This window comes from Nothobranchius furzeri, chromosome 1 (assembly GCF_043380555.1).
Source record: "Nothobranchius furzeri strain GRZ-AD chromosome 1, NfurGRZ-RIMD1, whole genome shotgun sequence".
In the NCBI taxonomy this organism is placed as follows: domain Eukaryota; kingdom Metazoa; phylum Chordata; class Actinopteri; order Cyprinodontiformes; family Nothobranchiidae; genus Nothobranchius; species Nothobranchius furzeri.
Window position 1 is genome coordinate 114,679,675 of NC_091741.1, and position 7,258 is coordinate 114,686,932.

Here is a 7,258-nt window from a genome sequence, read left to right on the forward strand (position 1 = left end):
CGCCCCGAGGAGCTTCTTGCCACTTGTCAGCACTCGGTCTTACTGAGCGCCTCCAGGAGAGAGGCCAAAGCAAGACGCCCCCCGAGGAGCTTCATGACACATGTCAACACTGGGTCTGACAGAGGGCCTCCATGAGAGAGGCCCAAGCAAGACGCGCCCCGAGGAGTGTCTTGCCAAATGTCAACACTCGGTCTGACTGAGCGCCTCCAGGAGAGAGGGCCAAGCAAGATGCGCCCCGAGGAGCTTCATGACACATGTCAACACTGGGTCTGACAGAGGGCCTCCATGAGAGAGGCCCAAGCAAGACGCGCCCCGAGGAGTGTCTTGCCACATGTCAGCACTCGGTCTGACTGAGCGCCTCCAGGAGAGAGGCCCAAGCAAGAAGCGCTCCGAGGAGCTTCATGACACATGTCAACACTGGGTCTGACAGAGGGCCTCCATGAGAGAGGCCCAAGCAAGACGCGCCCCGAGGAGTGTCTTGCCACATGTCAGCACTCGGTCTGACTGAGCGCCTCCAGGAGAGAGGCCCAAGCAAGACGCGCCCCGAGAAGCTTCATGACACATGTCAACACTGGGTCTGACAGAGGGCCTCCATGAGAGAGGCCCAAGCAAGACGCGCCCCGAGGAGTGTCTTGCCACATGTCAGCACTCGGTCTGACTGAGCGCCTCCAGGAGAGAGGCCCAAGCAAGACGCGCCCCGAGGAGCTTCATGACACATATAAACACTGGGTCTGACAGAGGGCCTCCATGAGAGAGGCCCAAGCAAGACACGCCCCGAGGAGTGTTTTGCCACATGTCAGCACTCGGTCTGACTGAGCGCCTCCTGGAGAGAGGCCCAAGCAAGACGCGCCCCGAGGAGCTTCATGACACATGTCAACACTGGGTCTGACAGAGGGCCTCCATGAGAGAGGCCCAAGCAAGACGCGCCCCGAGGAGTGTCTTGCCACATGTCAGCACTCGGTCTGACTGAGCACCTCCAGGAGAGAGGCCCAAGCAAGACGTGCCCCGAGGAGCTTCATGACACATGTCAACACTGGGTCTGACAGAGGGCCTCCATGAGAGAGGTCCAAGCAAGAAGCGCCCCGAGGAGTGTCTTGCCACATGTCAGCACTGGGTCTGACTGAGCGCCTCCAGGAGAGAGGCCCAACCAAGACGCGCCCTGAGGAGCGTCTTGCCACATGCCAACACTGGGTCTGACAGAGGGCCTCCAGGAGAGAGGCCCAAGCAAGACGCGCCCCGAGGAGTGTCTTGCCACATGTCACCACTGGGTCAGACTGAGCGCCTCCAGGAGAGAGGCCCAAGCAAGACGCGCCCCGAGGAGCTTCTTGTCACATGTCAACACTGGGTCTTTCTGAGCACCTCCAGGAGAGAAGCCCAAGCAAGACGCGCCCCGAGGAGCGTCTTTCCACATGTCAGCACTCGGTCTGACTGAGTGCCTCCAGGAGAGAGGCCAAAGCAAGACGCGCCCCGAGGAGCGTCTTGCCACATGTCAACAATGGGTATGACTGAGGGCCTCCAGGAGAGAAGCCCAAGCAAGACGCGCCCCGAGGAACGTCTTGACACATGTCAACACTGAGTCTGACAGAGGGCCTCCAGGAGAGAGGCCCAAGCAAGACGCGCCCCGAGGAGTGTCTTGCCACATGTCACCACTTGGTCTGACTGAGCGCCTCCAGGAGAGAGGCCCAAGCAACACGCGCCCCGAGGAGCGTCAGGCCACATGTCACTACTCAGTCTGACTGAGCGCCTCCAGGAGAGAGGCCCAAGTAAGACGTGCCCCGAGGAGCATCCTGCCACGTGTCAACACTGGGTCTGATTGAGGGCCTTCTGGAGAGAGGCCCAAGCAAGACGCGCCGCGAGGAGCGTCTCGCCACATGTCAGCACTCGGTCTGACTGAGCGCCTCCAGGAGAGAGGCCCAAGCAAGACGCGCCCCGAGGAGCTTCATGACACATTAAACACTGGGTCTGACAGAGGGCCTCCATGAGAGAGGCCCAAGCAAGACACGCCCCGAGGAGTGTTTTGCCACATGTCAGCACTCGGTCTGACTGAGCGCCTCCAGGAGAGAGGCCCAAGCAAGACGCGCCCCGAGGAGCTTCATGACACATGTCAACACTGGGTCTGACAGAGGGCCTCCATGAGAGAGGCCCAAGCAAGACGCGCCCCGAGGAGTGTCTTGCCACATGTCAGCACTCGGTCTGACTGAGCGCCTCCAGGAGAGAGGCCCAAGCAAGACGCGCCCCGAAGAGCTTCATGACACATGTCAACACTGGGTCTGACAGAGGGCCTCCATGAGAGAGGTCCAAGCAAGATGCGCCCCGAGGAGTGTGTTGCCACATGTCAGCACTGGGTCTGACTGAGCGCCTCCAGGAGAGAGGCCCAACCAAGACGCGCCCTGAGGAGCGTCTTGCCACATGCCAACACTGGGTCTGACAGAGAGCCTCCAGGAGAGAGGCCCAAGCAAGACGCGCCCCGAGGAGTGTCTTGCCACATGTCACCACTGGGTCAGACTGAGCGCCTCCAGGAGAGAGGCCCAAGCAAGACGCGCCCCGAGGAGCGTCTTGTCACATGTCAACACTGGGTCTTTCTGAGCACCTCCAGGAGAGAAGCCCAAGCAAGACGCGCCCCGAGGAGCGTCTTTCCACATGTCAGCACTCGGTCTGACTGAGCGCCTCCAGGAGAGAGGCCAAAGCAAGACGCGCCCCGAGGAGCGTCTTGTCACATGTCAACAATGGGTATGAATGAGGGCCTCCAGGAGAGAAGCCCAAGCAAGACGCGCCCCGAGGAACGTCTTGACACATGTCAACACTGAGTCTGACAGAGGGCCTCCAGGAGAGAGGCCCAAGCAAGACGCGCCCCGAGGAGTGTCTTGCCACATGTCACCACTTGGTCTGACTGAGCGCCTCCAGGAGAGAGGCCCAAGCAACACGCGCCCCGAGGAGCGTCAGGCCACATGTCACTACTCAGTCTGACTGAGCGCCTCCAGGAGAGAGGCCCAAGTAAGACGTGCCCCGAGGAGCATCCTGCCACGTGTCAACACTGGGTCTGATTGAGGGCCTTCTGGAGAGAGGCCCAAGCAAGACGCGCCGCGAGGAGCGTCTCGCCACATGTCACTACTCGGTCTGACTGAGCGCCTCCAGGAGAGAGGCCCAAGCAAGACGTGCCCCGAGGAGCGTCTTGCCACATGTCAACAATGGGTCTGACTGAGGGCCTCCAGGAGAGAAGCCCAAGCAAGAAGCGCCCCGAGGAGCGTCTTGCCACATGTGAACACTGGGTCTGACAGAGGGCCTCCAGGAGAGAGGCCCAAGCAAGACACGCCCCGAGGATTGTCTTGCCACATGTCACCACTTGGTCTGACTGAGCGCCTCCAGGAGAGAGGCCCAAGCAACACGCGCCCCGAGGAGCGTCAGGCCACATGTCACTACTCAGTCTGACTGAGCGCCTCCAGGAGAGAGGCCCAAGCAAGACGCGCCCCGAGGAGCGTCTTGCCACATGTCAACAATGGTTCTTACTGAGGGCCTCCGGGAGAGAAGCCCTCAAGACGCGCCCCGAGGAGCTTCTTGCCACATGTCAGCACTCGGTCTGACTGAGCGCCTCCAGGAGAGAGGCCAAAGCAAGACGCCCCCCGAGGAGCGTCTTGACACATGTCAACACTGGGTCTGACAGAGGGCCTCCATGAGAGAGGCCCAAGCAAGACGCGCCCCGAGGAGTGTCTTGCCAAATGTCACTACTCGGTCTGACTGAGCGCCTCAGGGAGAGAGGTCCAAGCAAGACGCGCCCCGAGGAGCGTCTTGCCACATGTCAACACTGGGTCTGACTGAGTGCCTCCATGAGAGAAGCCCCAGCAAGACGCACCCCGAGGAGCGTCTTGCCACATGTCACTACTCGGTATGTTTGAGCGCCTCCAGGAGAGAGGCCCAAGCAAGACGTGCCCCGAGGAGCGTCTTGCCACATGTCAACAATGGGTCTGACTGAGGGCCTCCGGGAGAGAAGCCCAAGCAAGACGCGCCCCGAGGAGCGTCTTGCCACATGTCAACACTGGGTCTGACTGAGCGCCTCCAGGAGAGAGGCCCAAGTAAAGACACGCCCCGAGGAGCGTCTTGACACATGTCAACACTGGGTCTGACTGAGGGCCTCCATGAGAGAAGCCCAAGCAAGACGCGCCCCGAGGAGAGTCTTGCCACATGTCAACACTCGGTCTCACAGAGGGCATCCAGGAGAGAGGCCCAAGCAAGACGCGCCCCGAGGAGCGTCTTGCCACATGTCACCACTGGGTCTGACTGAGCGCCTCCAGGAGAGAGGCCCAACCAAGACGCGCCCTGAGGAGCGTCTTGCCACATGCCAACACTGGTTCTGACAGAGGGCCTCCAGGAGAGAGGCCCAAGCAAGACGCGCCCCGAGGAGTGTCTTGCCACAAGTCACCACTGGGTCTGACTGAGCGCCTCCAGGAGAGAGGCCCAAGCAAGACGCGCCCCGAGGAGCGTCTTGTCACATGTCAACACTGAGTCTTTCTGAGCGAATCCAGGAGAGAGGCCAAAGCAAGACGCGCCCCGAGGAGCGTCTTGCCACATGTCAACAATGGGTATGACTGAGGGCCTCCAGGAGAGAAGCCCAAGCAAGACGCGCCCCGAGGAGCGTCTTGACACATGTCAACACTGGGTCTGACAGAGGGCCTCCAGGAGAGAGGCCCAAGCAAGACGCGCCCCGAGGAGTGTCTTGCCACATGTCACCACTTGGTCAGACTCAGCGCCTCCAGGAGAGAGGCCCAAGCAACACGCGCCCCGAGGAGAGTCATACCACATGTCACTACTCAGTCTGACTGAGCGCCTCCAGGAGAGAGGCCCAAGTAAGAAGCGCCCCGAGGAGCGTCTTGCCACGTGTCAACACTGGGTCTGATTGAGGGCCTTCTGGAGAGAGGCCCAAGCAAGACGCGCCCCGAGGAGCGTCTTGCCACATGTCACTACTCGGTCTGACTGAGGGCCTCCAGGAGAGAGGCCCAAGTAAGACGCACCCCGAGGAGCGTCTTGCCACATGTCAACACTGGGTCTGACTGAGGGCCTCCAGGAGAGAAGCCCAAGCAAGATGCGCCCCGAGGAGCGTCTTGCCACATGTCAGCACTCGGTCTGACTGAGCGCCTCCAGGAGAGAGGCCCAAGCAAGACGCGCCCCGAGGAGCGTCTTGCCACATGTCAACACTGGGTCTGACTGAGCGCCTCCAGGAGAGAGGCCCAAGCAACACGCGCCCCGAGGAGCGTCAGACCACATGTCACTACTCAGTCTGACTGAGCGCCTCCAGGAGAGAGGCCCAAGTAAGAAGCGCCCCGAGGAGCGTCTTGCCACGTGTCAACACTGGGTCTGATTGAGGGCCTTCTGGAGAGAGGCCCAAGCAAGACGCGCCCCGAGGAGTGTCTTGCCACATGTCACTACTCGGTCTGACTGAGCGCCTCTAGGAGAGAGGCCCAAGCAAGACGTGCCCCGAGGAGCGTCTTGCCACATGTCAACAATGGGTCTGACTGAGGGCCTCCAGGAGAGAAGCCCAAGCAAGACGCGCCCCGAGGAGCGTCTTGCCACATGTCAACACTGGGTCTGACTGAGGGCCTCCAGGAGAGAGGCCAAAGTAAGACGCGCCCCGAGGAGCGTCTTGCCACATGTCAACACTGGGTCTGACTGAGGGCCTCCAGGAGAGAAGCCCAAGCAAGATGCGCCCCGAGGAGCGTCTTGCCACATGTCAGCACTCGGTCTGACTGAGCGCCTCCAGGAGAGAGGCCCAAGCAAGACGCGCCCCGAGGAGCGTCTTGCCACATGTGAACACTGGGTCTGACTGAGCGCCTCCAGGAGAGAGGCCCAAGCAAGACGCGCCTGTATTAGCGTCTTGCAACATGTCAGCACTCGGTCTGACTGAGCGCGTCCAGGAAAGAGGCCCAAGCAAGACGGGCCCCGAGGAGGGTCTTGACACATGTCTCCTCTGGGTCTGACTGAGCGCCTCCAGGAGAGAGGCCCTAGCAAGACGTGCCCCGACGAGCATCTTGCCACATGTCAACAATGGGTCTGACTGAGTGCCTCCATGAGAGAAGCCCCAGCAAGACACGCCCCGAGGAGCGTCTTGCCACATGTCAACACTGGGTCTGACTGAGCACCTCCAGGAGAGAGGCCCAAGCAAGAAGCGCCCCGAGGAGCGTCTTGCCACATGTCAACACTGGGTCTGACAAATTTAGAGGTGGCTACTCTTCAGCCATGTATACTCTTGTAATGTGAAAAAAAAATCACATCTTTACAACTCCATAGTTTTGCATTACATTAGTGAGCTATTAATTTACACTCTTACAGGGTCATGTCATGAAACAAAAAATATGTAATTTTCTGAAAGACATAAGAAATAAAGAAATTAGTACAGATGCACTTTTATTTGAATTAACCTTATTCAGAGTTTGAACAGACAAATTTGGAACACATTTTAATCTTGAAACATGATTTTACACACTTTAGGATAATAAAGAATAGATCTAACGTAAAAGACTGTGCAGAATTTATGTGCTACTTCAAGTAAAAAGAACAACATGTTAGCACAGTAGTAAAGACATCAAAGTGCAATATCTACATTTTTATGTACATTACATTAGTAACACGCAGCAGGTATAGAATACTCCATGTAAATGTAGACAAGATCGTCACTGGAGGCCTGTAGCTGTGTTGAGTTCTGATACTGTGAAAAAAGTATTGTGAGACAAGTGTAGGTAAAGAACTGAGCTGTAGTCAAAGGATGCTAAAATGACACATACCAAGACCTCGGCTGACTTGGATCTGCACTAGCTCTGAAATAGGTGGTGGAGCGATGGGTGGCACAAGACCGAGCCGTCTGGGGTCATCATCCCTCATTGATCTGGTACGAGGCATCCCGACTCGATGTTACATTCTGTTGCGATCATCATCGTTGCGCATGTCTACTAATACCCACCAAACCTCGAGACTTGAATCTACTGAATGTCTATTAGTAGTATACCGCTTTACACGCAAAGCCATGGTCTCGTGACGAAACTCGTGGTCATGGCGAGTCAGGTGAAAACGTTAGGCGACCCAGCCGTTGAATTCACTAAGAGCACGGGTTGTTTGTGCACCAAATCAGTACGTGATCATAGGTGGTATAAGGTGCAGGGCATCACTAGGGCGTTGGATTCGATGAGGAGGGTGAAATCGCGCGGTCATCACAACATGATTGTCATGGACTTGTTTATCAAAATTGTGACCGACTTGCACGGTAACTCCG

At 58.0% G+C, this 7,258-nt stretch overlaps 1 long non-coding RNA gene across 1 annotated transcript; it reads right to left on the bottom strand.

The window, feature by feature from the left end:
- Positions 1-6,383: 6,383 nt before the first annotated feature.
- Positions 6,384-6,876, bottom strand: LOC139071430 (uncharacterized). The gene is made up of 2 exons (XR_011521315.1): positions 6,774-6,876; positions 6,384-6,697 (listed from the first exon to the last, which is right to left on the bottom strand). It is a non-coding gene; the product is annotated as an uncharacterized lncRNA (long non-coding RNA).
- Positions 6,877-7,258: the final 382 nt, after the last annotated feature.